At 30.1% G+C, this 12,890-nt stretch overlaps 1 long non-coding RNA gene across 1 annotated transcript; it reads right to left on the reverse strand.

Moving 5' to 3' along the window:
- Positions 1–2,983: 2,983 nt before the first annotated feature.
- Positions 2,984–10,469, reverse strand: LOC132755494 (uncharacterized). Its single transcript, XR_009629220.1, has 6 exons — positions 10,330–10,469; positions 8,095–8,195; positions 7,578–7,680; positions 6,056–6,118; positions 4,956–5,118; positions 2,984–4,126 (listed from the first exon to the last, which is right to left on the reverse strand). It is a non-coding gene; the product is annotated as an uncharacterized LOC132755494 (long non-coding RNA).
- Positions 10,470–12,890: the final 2,421 nt, after the last annotated feature.

Consider the following 12,890-nt stretch of genomic DNA (forward strand, 5'->3'; position numbering starts at 1 on the left):
AATTGGACAATGACATGACAATTGACCAGGGTAGTATGTTTTCTAATCGAGATGAATTTATGATATGCACAAGGTATGAACTAGAAGCACTAGTGTCCAGACAGTTGACCCTTTATTGGTTTAACGAATATTGGTATTGTTATTGACCAAATTATTTTTATATTATTTTATTGAGATGAATTTATAATATACACTAGGTTTGAACTACAGATATACGACATGTGTACCACTATTGCATGAGCCAATGACCAGAAAGGGTGAGGTTTGACAGGTTTAATAGATTTTGCAATTGACAAGAAAATTATATATAACTTTTGAGATAAGTTCATAATGTAAAGATCATTTTAAATATTGTATTTTAATTTGATGTGCTTTTGCTAAGAATATTGATTAGAAATCCTTGGACAATCTTTTATATCTTTTTTCATACTTTACAGAATAACTCTAACTGTTGTACTTTCGGTTCTACTTAAACCTTATTAATATTTAGGAAATATGTTAAACTATAGCTATCGTACAGAATAACGTGCGCGTAAGGTTATGTTTCATATACATGTAAGAACATTTAAGGGAATATTTGGAGCGTTTGTGGCAGGGTGATTAATGTAAACTATGTGTCCCTCGCAAACGGGGTCTTAAATCAAGCCATGGACTTTAATGATACTAAACTTTGTTGGTGTGACGTAAAACAGAACCTGAAACAGAAGGTAATATCATATTGCCACGCACTGACCAGGGAATCGTTGCATGTCACTCATAATTTGCTTGGAACAATATTAATAATCCTATAAAATTATAATAAAAGTATATAGATATAATTTGTGCAATGCTAGACGGTGATGATTCCAGCACGTTTAAAAAACGTTTCACCTATTCAGGATATTAGCCACCTCTTAATCAATCATTTTGTAGAAAATATTGGAAAATCACATTTAATAAAGTTTAATAAATGAATGAACCCTGACCATTCTATTTATTAGTATATTAAAACTTTGTATGTTTTCTTTTGAAATAATCTTAAAAAAGTATTAAATGGGTCAATTTCAGAAGTGCTTGACAAACAGTGCCAAAATAATTATCTCAATCCTTCAAAATACTCACCACCATGTGATATTCAAAGTTTTAGTCTTTTAATTCTATTTTTTAAAAGCGTTTTCATAATCTTTTCGAGGTATAACTCGTAATGTTCAGACGCGGGAAAATAGCCGAACCGAATTTTTTTCGCTTTTGATATTTTCTTCCAGCAAAGTGCTTTTTGGACCTCGGAAATAGGAAAAAGTCACAAGGGGCAAGATCTGGCGAATAAGGAGGGTGAGGAAGCTCGACAACCTTTTCCTGTTTCAGATATTCTCGTACAATGGCCGCTTTGTGTGACGAAGCATTGTCATGCAACAACCTGACACCACGGAGACCAGTTGCTGGTCGACGGTTTTTGAAATATTTCTTTAATTTATGAAGGACCTTGCCTTTGTAAAACTTGGCATTTACAGATTTACCCTTTGGTACGGCAATTTAAATAGCAGTACCTTGATTGGTAAAGAAAATTACGTACATGACCTTTTTGACGCTCATGGTGCGTTTTGCTATGCAAGTTAATTGCCAATATTTTGTTAGGCATCTTTCGCCTGGGCTCATAAAAGCGAACACACGTCTCATCGCCAGTTATGATATTTACGAAAGTTCAATTGTTGTATTTAGGGAACTGTTTCAACAATTGTTTGGAGATTCTTACCCAAGCAAGTATTTACTCTTCTGTAAGGAGATGGGGTATCCATCTGACACTTATCCTTTTCATTTTTATATTAGTCTGATAATTGTATGAGCGGCTCCAATAGAGATACCAACATATATAGCTATATACCTAGTTGTAAATCTTGCATTAGTGGCAATCAGATCCTTTATTTTTCAACCATTTACTGAATCCACACCACTTTTAATTTTTTATACCACCGTGTGACAGATGAAAAGGAAAGTAATTGTTCCCATAAAAACGACTTATTTCCTTTGATATGTATTTCGCCTGTATCGCAAGAATACAGCGGTTCTTGATATAGGACCGTATTTTGTCAGTGGAAGGAGACCTTTTCCCAATGATGTCAGCTTTAGTATACACGAGCAGCGTTAATGTATTGTATCGATCGAGAACTTATAATGCCATCTATGCAATACATGTACATAGTTCGTGCAAAAAGTGGTTAAAAGCGAGATATTTGCCTAGTTGCATTCATATTGTAACACCTCTCATAAAGTGTGAATTTTGTATATTTTGATTCTCGATACGGTGATGGATAGATACCTATATGTCACTTATCTGTCTTATTCAAATTATCAGATTGTTGCATTGCATTAAGAATTTCATCACAAACAATCACAACTTTTTTTTACAAAAGAAATACTATTCGCGTTTGTTGTAACATCTATTGTTATTTGAAAGAAAGTTAAAAAGTAGATTTCTATTCATTGTTTTGCGCTTTGTAAATGTGCAAATTTAACATTTAATCTACCTACAGAAACTGAAAAGAACAATGCGACTAGTGTAGACAAATGGTGTGTACTATTCACAATTCAAACAGTAATTGACAATTTAGTAGAAAATAACCAATAATTTTGTCTTGATTGAAAAATGAAAAGTTCATTTATGATATTTAAGTTTGTAAAGGTTTCATCACCTTTTGTAGCGAAACTTCCAAGCGTCAGAACCGGAAAACTTCGGGTCATTATGATGGTTATTAGAGAGGAAAAAATATAACAAAATCAAGAGTTACTTGTAGTAAGGTTTCGAATACAACATGTTTTTTCTTCTTAGAGCATACAATGGGAATAACAGACATATTTTTACGTTGTAGAGATGAGAAGGGTTCAATATTCAATAAATTGTATTTTCAAAATTTAATGACTGACATGTTTAAAATTTAGCAAGACTCATCTAAGATACCCCAGCTGACATCCTAGTAACAAAATTACATAACAAGCGACGAACAAACTTGGTTAATCGTTTATTTATTCAGACATGAGTTATAACAAATCAGAATTGTAGCATGTTAATAAATACATCAGATATTCATTACAGTAACAATACAAACGAGACAATTTGATCATGTTAGGTATCAAGTACCTTGTTTAAAGACGTTATCTGCAGTTTTAACAAAAACATATAGGCAAAATAAAACTTATTGGTAGAATTTATTTGCATAATATTAGAATATGATAAAATTAAACATTTTTAACAAAATGATGGGTTACCGGTCTGGATTGTTTTAGGCATTCTTATCAGGCTTTTCATGTTGCTGTTTCGCATTTAAGTCATTATGCAAAATTCAAAAATTGTAAAAAGGACTGTTTTTAAATAAATTTAACATGTAGATATACTTGATATACTTATAAAGCGACATATTTGCAAAGAAAGTTCAACCTTTTTGTTGTAAGTGAAAGGGTATAACAAATGTATTATGTCGTTGCTTGAGTTTTGTTTTGTGACATAAAGTTATGTGAGTAATATCGAAAACGAAAACCTAAACAAAAATGAGATTAAATAGACAAATGCATCAGTTATCCTCCTTTGAAAGGACTGAAAATAAGTCTGTGAAAATAAGTCTGATGATAAACTTTAATTTCATTAAGTCTAATAGAAAAACTATTTGTCAAATGTTAATCAAGTAATTTGAAGTGTTAATCATCCCAATACGATTTCGTCGTGGTTAAGACGAATACGTTTGACGTTCTCCTTTACTTTTTTATAAAGTTAAAAACTATAACCTGGTTAAATTTTCAAATAGTAATAAATGGTTTAAATGAAAACAAAAAACACAGAATAGAAATGTTAACCTCTGTTGGATTGACACATACGTCATAGAAGTAAGTCATACAAATACATACATTCTTAACAGTTAAAGTCTTTCGTAAATATATTATCTTTGGTTGCTGATGTTTACACTACGATACCATTTTCCTTATGAGCAATAACGTGTTGTAACAACGCGCGTATCCTGTTCCGCACATTGGGTCCTGTATGCTTTACACTTATTCCACAACCCTCCCCGTCGTGTGCACACGTTTTCATACCTTTTACAATATACAATGGTTTCTTCTCTGGTGTAGCAATTTACCCCCCTTTTCTCTCTAAGACCTGAAAAAGAAGAAATATATCTTATCTAATCTACCAATACTGTTGAGGGTTTTTTTTAATATCTAAATACTAGGGTGATAAGTGGAGTACCCTTACTTGACTCGCATGCATTTACTAGTCTCACTTGCCTAATGTAATACGTTCTTGTTATATCTATTATGGTCAAGTGTATGAAACAATTATAGAATTACGAATTCTTTCATTAACTCTATTATATAATTATACCTCATCATTTGTAAACTATATTATCAGACATAACTTTATGACATTACTTCACCATACCCCTCACATCTGCTCACACTTCTTTACAAATACGATTTTCTTTCCATCCGGTGCTTATAGAGGATTTTTCTATAAATTTAGGATCTTTTTTCATTGGGTAGTATGAAAATATATATTGCACGAGTGGCCGTAGTCACAAGTGAAATATGATAACATCATATCACAAGATGAAAACAGGTCCTGTATTTATACAAAAAAACCCTTGAATATTCTGTTTAGTATATACATTATTCTCTTTTTTTACCTTTCGATTTGTGGGACTTCTTTAACTTTGTATATTGACTGAATAAAGAAGAACGTAGTTCTGCAAGACACCATTGAAATAAAGAAAATATGTTTCACTGCAGTGAAATATAAATGTTTTCAGTGAAAATACGGAAAATGAAAATACGCATTTTATTTCCTCAATATTTCTCAATATTTCATTTAGAAGTATCTAATTCATATAAGCAATATACATGTATATATAGCAAGATATGAAGAAAAAACGTATTGAAATAAAACATTGTTATCACATGATTCGTGTTAAACCTTTATATTGTCTTACCGTTTCTAGGTTCTCTATCCATGTCCGTGTCAGCCTTACGACATTCTGTTGGCTCTAGGAAGACGATTTCACGGTCTCCACATTCGGTAAGATCGATTTGTAATTCTTCTTGCATGTCTATTGGACCATTTATACGTTTGAAACAATACGGGGAATCAGCTGCCTGATAACATATCAGAAAAAATACATTAAAATATTTGTTTTGGAAAAAATGAGTGCATTGCGGTTTTCATTTTAATTTCGTTATTTTAATTTAATCTACTTTTGCAAATAAAGTCGCCATAAAACGTAATCATAGGACGAATGTGTATTCATTATGTCAAGTATTTATTCAATCTTTTTTGCAAAAGATAAATTATACTTCAGTTAAATACTATTTTCATATCTTACTATACTATCATAGTATATATAATGCATTGTTCATGAAATGTTTATGACAAATGGAGCGTGATGTTAATAATATGCAGCAAGTGGTTACGATTGGTGAATAACCTGATTAAGTTACTTAATACAATAAGTTTATCTGTTTTACTTAATTAATTATTCAATACACTATTTATTTTAGAAATGAATAGTATTGAAATATTTCTTTATAATTTATTCACAGTTTATAAGTCGATTGTGTTGAATATTTACCAAAATTATTTATTAAATTCTCTTTTTTAATAATTGAATAGGATTAAAAGTTGTCCTTGTTCAAGTTGATAATACGATAGGATTGAAAAGTTACCTAAATAATTCTTTAATACAATTGTTATAAGTGGAAAGGATAAGCTTACATCTTGATCAAATCTTTAGTGTTTGAAATTATTTTTGTCCAATAGGATTGCAGTATTCCAAATGAATCGTAACACATTAACTTAAGTAAATCGCCAAACTGTAATCAGTCTAGTAAATCGACTGTTTATTAACATAATTTAAAACACTTTGCTGCGCCGCGCGCGCCTGACCAATTAAATTTTGTAGTACTAAAAAACTTGAACCTATACATAGTATTTAGTATTCTATTAACAAAGTCTAATTAATAATAAAGCGGATAGGATTAGCGCAAATGCGTATGTATTCTATAATTTACACTTGAAAACGATGTAAAGTGTTACCTTAATCAGATATCGTGAGACGAGGCAATAATCTTCGCCTTCTGGCTTTCCAAGTTGATATTCCTGAAATAAGTGTGCGTTTATGTTAATTTGCTTATTTCGTTTATTGCTGCCTGATTAACATTTGCCTGATTCAGGCAAGGGAATTCAAATTGAGCCATGTCATGACAAAACCAACATAATGAGTTTGCGACCAGCATGGATCCAGACCAGCCTTCGCATCCGCGCAGTTTTATCAGGATCCATGCTGTTCGCTTACAAACCCTATTACAAGTAGAGAAACTGATAGCAAACAGCATGGATCCTGATCAGACTGCGCGGATGCGCAGGCTGGTCTGGATCTATGCTGGTCGCAAACCCATTATGTTGGTTTTGTTGTGACGCGGCTAAAATTAGTTGTAATAAAGCGTGAGAAATATTCCGAATATTTGATTATGGTTTTGAATACAACGACAGTAATGATAAAGGGAAAACATGAAATATATGCAAAGTATATAACAACAAAATGTTACAAAAGTATTGTACAACAACATTGACCTTGCACTTCATTAACTTTCGTAAAGGTCATTTGAATAAACACTGACCAGTATCTATCGAATATATCAATATATTTGCTAACTTCACTCGTCAGTAAGGTGTGGTGTATTGGCATAGATGTCGGACTACCGATCTGAAGGTCTATGGTTCGATCCTTTACCAACACCCCATTTTGATTTTTTTTTATTTACTCGCAAGAATTAATTTGAAATAGTTTTACTACACCTAGTTTAAGAAAACCTTTTTAGTGGTGTTTTTAAACACAATTATATTTTTTTTTATTTTATAACAGTATCATATTTTTTTTATAACAGTATCTTTCATCGGTTCTTTTTGTGACATTATGAAATCGTTTATGCTTTAGCGCATACGCGCTTTAAAGGCAATTATTTTAAATACTACACACAATGTTGGTACACACAAATAAAAGATTTGCAATAGTTTTGAGAGAATGGCAATTTTAAATATAAAAAATAAGTTGTAGTAATAGGATTCGAACCTACCAGAATTCGTCTAAATTCTTCAAGTGAAGTTACACCTCCTTTACCAACTGCGCTAAGATTGATTTTTAATTTACACAATTTTATCAATTCGATATTTACATTCATATTGATTTACAGGTAGATCGTAACGTTTACGGAATATACCGACAACAGGGTCAAATGCAAGAGTGCCAGGTCAATGTTGTTGTACAATATATATTATGTGTTTTGTGCCAATTAGTAAATATAGATTAGAACGAATATCAACAAGGCAAAGGCGACGTTCACAGAACGTATGCCCCCCGACGCAATCCATAACACTTTTTCTGGAACTCCAACAATCATTTGAAGCATCAATAGCCTGTGACTTTTTCGATGTAACTTGTGTATATTATAGATAAAATGTTATTGAAAAAGATGGGTATTTCGTCACTGAGAAAAATATTTATCAAAATTTTCTACGATTCATCTTGTAATGATTTGACAATTATACAATTACTTACATCCTCTTCAAATACGTCAATTTCCGTGACCCTCTTCCCAGTCTCTTTCTTTAATAATTAGCACGTTTTCATTACCCTTCTTATGTGACTCGATTCGGAAGATCTAAAATAAAATGAAAAGTAATTTTGATAAAAATCTAACGATTGTACTCAATTTAATTATAAATTATGATATATTTCACCATTACTTGCAAGAATGTTTCCGAACAAATATTTCTTGGAGAAAGAACCAATAATCATTTAGTTACTGTGGTTTTCAATCAACTTCACAGTGAACTGCATGTACTAACAAGAAATTATATAAGTTACTATTGTTAGGCTTGCAATAAATGATACACCTGTCGAAGTTTAAAAGGTGTTTACGCTTGCAATAAACCATACACATTGAATGAATCAATGATGTATTAATTCCGTAGCTACACAGTAAGTTATCTATATATAACTAATTACAGTATACATGTGATCAGGAATAGTCCGGATTTGCGTTGTGATAGAAACAACAAATGCACAAACTTACCCTGTCTGCAAAAGTAAGTGAAATGCACAACATTCCTGCCAGAATTAAAACACCAAAGAACTGCATGGTTATTTCGTTCGAATCTTACTGTGTATGTGTCCCTATAACAAGTGAGAAATGGACTTAGCCGAAAAGTCTACAGTTACATTGTTATATTAAATATACTATACAACCCTTTGCAAAGCAACACCCTCTTGGATGGAGTTACAACTTTTCGTATACGTTGAGGTGTTGTACTAGATAGGCTACATTAATGGTTAAGTTTTTCTTTTGGAAGATTTCAAACTTGTATTATTATTGTTTTGCAGAGGGTGGCTCTACTGAGGTTGCACACAAATACTACGAATACACAGAATACATAAAACATAAGATATGTACAGTGTAAGTTAAAATAACGTTCATTTACAATATACAAACATAAAGTCTTGTGTATGAATAATTGAGAAATTCTTTGTTTGAAACTATTTCATTATAGAAATAAAAAAAATCATGACAGGTAATATGTAATTGACGACACGTGTATAAAAAACTCAGTGCAGCAGAAGGGCGGAAAAAAGGCGCACGTAAAACAATGACATCAGCAGAGAACGGTGCGCAATTAAAAGAAATTTAAAAATGAAGTCAACATAACGATTTTGATTAAAGCTATTTTTAAGTAATGACATTTGAATCGAGAAAAATGCCAAAGGTAACAAAACGCAAATTGTTCTAAATCAAAGTATTGTTATTTACTATTTATTAATTTAAAACTCTGTAACATAATTTTTTTAAAATACATTTAAAAAGAATATTTAAAAAATACATTTTTGTTGTGTTTATCAATATTTCATTATAACAAAGATATAACAAGATAACAAAACAATAATTAGTTTTATAATGATAATACGATATAAATAATATAAGAAATAACAGAACAGAACAGAACAGAAAATTTATTTGTCTAACTTGAACATTTACAGTTCATCGTTACATACATACATACATTTATTTACATACATGAAGTAATGTGACATTTTATATAACATATTAATAGATTATTATATACAATTAATACATATATATAAATATATTGCTGTATTTAATTTCTAATTCATTTTTTTTCTTTAAATATATGTTTGAGTACATTCTAGTGATGAGTCATTTATTATGTCTTTTTTTTAATGATTTAATGAATTCCTTCGAACATCAAATGCTTTTTTACAATAATTGGCTAATTTATTTAAAATGTTTGCATTTGTACACTGTAACAATTCAGTAAATTTTAACATACTTGGGCGTGTATAATAATATCTAGGAATGCATTGTTTCCTTAATGTTGTATAAGCTGAGCAAATTAATACAAAATGAAATTCATCTTCAATATCATTACATTGGCATAGTTGGCATTTCCTATCATTTCTATCAATATTTCTATGTCTTCCAGTTTCAATAAAAAGTTGATGAGACGACAAACGTAATTTAGCAAGAGTCTTTCTTGATATTGGACATTTTATCTTTGTTAAATATTCTGATATTTCAAAAATAGGTTTTAATTCTTTGAATAATAAAAGTGAAGATCTGGATGAGATATCCTGTCTCCAGTTATTAACATATATATCCTGAAGTCGTGTACGAAAAATTACTGTAAACTTATTTATATCTACTGAAGAAGGAAACAACCAAACATCATTAAAACCAGCATTTTGTAATAAATCTCTTACTTTTGAAGCCCAATTGACAATTTTATTATCTTCAGCATCCTGTCTTAATTTTCTTATGGTACTTGATAAAATACAATTATTGTAAAAGCAACATTTATAATGATAATTATTATTATAATCGATAATGATGTTCATTATTATTATTATTATTATTATTATTATAATTATTATTATTATTATTATTATTATTATTATTATTATTAAAATTTTAATTGCTGCAATAAAGAAATAGATGGATAAATAAATAAATAAATAAATCAATCAACAAAAATAAATAAATAAATAAACAAAATAAATAAATAAATAATCATCATTATTGGTAATTATAAAGACATTAGTAATAATAGTAATAATAATAATAAATTACTAAATCATCGCACTTAACGCTAAAGAGTTGTTTACTATCATTTTCCTGTAAGTGTTACTTTGTTGAAACATAACGTTATTGGCATTATCTTTCGGCATGAAATTCACAGCAATAGGTGAAATAAAATAGAAAAATGTTTTAAATTGTATATATTAAAAGAAGACATACCTGTAAGAGATGATCCCCCGTCCTTTACTTATGAAGGTAATGAGCACCTTTTTATCAAGTTCCTATTTTTTCTTCCTTAAACAGATTAACCAATCAAGTAAAAACAAGATTTAGACACGATTGTAGTCTTCTGCTCTACCTTTGAGACAAACATTTTTCTTTTCTTATATTACTACAGTTGTTTTGCCCTGTGTCATCCATTACAAAGTGATGATACGTGCAGTGGCGTACCTACCGATACGCAAATACGCGCGGGCGTATAAAAAGAACAAGTTTCTGAAAAAAATCAAAAATGAAATCTGGGCGTAGATCTATCAACATATTCGTAGCTGCTAATTGATTCTACAGGTATGCTTAGGATGTTACCTTATTCGAATATGCGTTAACTTTTTATGCACAATCAAAACTTCAATTATGAAGAAAGGGAGTAAAAAGATGATATAAACAATTTCTTTGGAATTTTCTCTTTTTTTCATTTTGAGTAAAGCGTTAATAAATGCTAATAATCCTCGTCAATCTCCAAATAAGGGTAAAAATTCATGAAATATATTACAATCATTTTTTTTTCTTCAGAAGAATCAAATCAGTGAAAAGTAAACATTTATTTCATTTTTTACATCTAGGTATATATGCAAAATAAAGATCTTGTTTGCAATTTGGCGTTTGCAGCACAATTGAAGGGAGTGAGTTAGCTGTATGGAATGTCTTTTTATATTTTACCTTGTAACTATAAATCAGTATATTAACATTCATTCAACTTATATTCATTTCAAATTATGTAGAATAATTTTGACACTGTGAATCAAATCTTTGCAGTGAACTATTGCCATCATCCATCGTCACAAACCAAATTCAACTTTTGTTTATTTGACCGTAAAAAAGAATACCAGTATTTACAAAATATATCACTACAGAAAATTGTTTCTACTGTATTATTTTATTGAGTAAAAAATGCACACTTCTGAAAACAATGATATATATTCTTTATTATACGTAGTCTCATCTATACATATTGAAACATAGACAAATATATAACGAGAACGATGTATAACCATATAAGACACATCATGTCTAAATTCTGTTATTTTCGACGACTTTAGATAACAAATTTGCGAGTCTGTTTATACTAACATACTTTATGTGCGTGAGGCATTTAACTTCGTAATGAAATAACTTAAATATTTCGAATGGAAATTGAAAGACTAGAGTTGAGACCAAAAATGTAAAAGTCAATACTTATTGTCTGCACCATTGACATAATACGCATTAAAGATATTTTAAGGAAGCTAAATGATCGTGCGATACTACATTTTATCTGTGAATACGATAACCTTTCGTTACACAAAACATTTAAGCTGTTGTGTTTGTATTAAAGTCATACAGATCATTTTAAAGCATATTTTCCTTGATTATATCTCAAGTTAAGTTATGGTGGAACATAAGAAAAGTAACAAAGAAGAAACTAAACTTGTTACAAAGGAGATAAAACCCATCTTTTTTACAAGAGAGACACCTGGCTATGTTTTGTTTTACTAAAAGCAAATATATTTTGAACTGTTTAAAACAGTGTACACGTTAGACTTCGTGCTATTTCTCTTACATTCAATATATGTACTTGATGTTATTTTCATAACTATAGAAAAAGACAATAGTAGTACAATTAGCTTAAATATCCCCTAAATCATTAGTTATAGCACATAGCTATATATGATATATTAGTCTCTGGCGTTCCTTCGGCCAAAAACCGGCACTCGGCGTACACTCAAAATAAGCCGAGGTATGCCCCTGACGTGGACTGTATCCTGGTTAAAAATTGGATCGTATTGCAAACAATTCGAGGGCTATCCCGTGATAAAATATAATGACATTGGGCTAACTCTTTTATCTGCTGTAAAAGTGGTCAAGACAGGGACATTATTGACATACTAAAAATAGATATAGACAAATACATTTTTGTTATTTCAAAACATCTGAATTTTACACACAAAAACTTATCCTGTTTAAGAAATTGGAAGTAAATTGTGTCTCTCAATGCAAACTAAATTTTTATCCTTTGTGCTTAAAGCAATGATAACGAAATACCATAAAAATAAAGCAACACTGTAGTGAAGTACGGGATGACTTTTTAAAACTTTTTTTAAATCGTATTATTTTTTTAATTTTAAAATGCAAACATGGAAATTGAAATATATAATTTTTATTTCATTTCTTTTTCATAAATCAAAACCACAATAATTTACATTTTTAATATGCACTACCTTTTCATAACCAAAAGCATTGCAATAATATTATCATTTATTGTTAGAGCAAATTAACATCGACCCTTGTATATAAAACAAGAAGTATCTATTAAAATGGTACTAGGCCGCAGTAAATCTGTTTGACATGAACAATTATTTTATTTCAAGGTTTTCAATAACAAAAGAAATGCCAGCAACGCTTGCAAAACAATGACATGATAATTATAAGAAAATATCCATTTTGTAAACATTGAAATTCAATTATAGCATATTTATATTGATGTTTATTCAGAGAATAACAATTTCTATTAAAGGTGTCCC

This window comes from Ruditapes philippinarum, unplaced genomic scaffold (genome assembly GCF_026571515.1).
Source record: "Ruditapes philippinarum isolate M1 unplaced genomic scaffold, ASM2657151v2 ctg546_1_1_1_1, whole genome shotgun sequence".
Classification (NCBI taxonomy): Eukaryota; Metazoa; Mollusca; class Bivalvia; order Venerida; family Veneridae; genus Ruditapes; species Ruditapes philippinarum.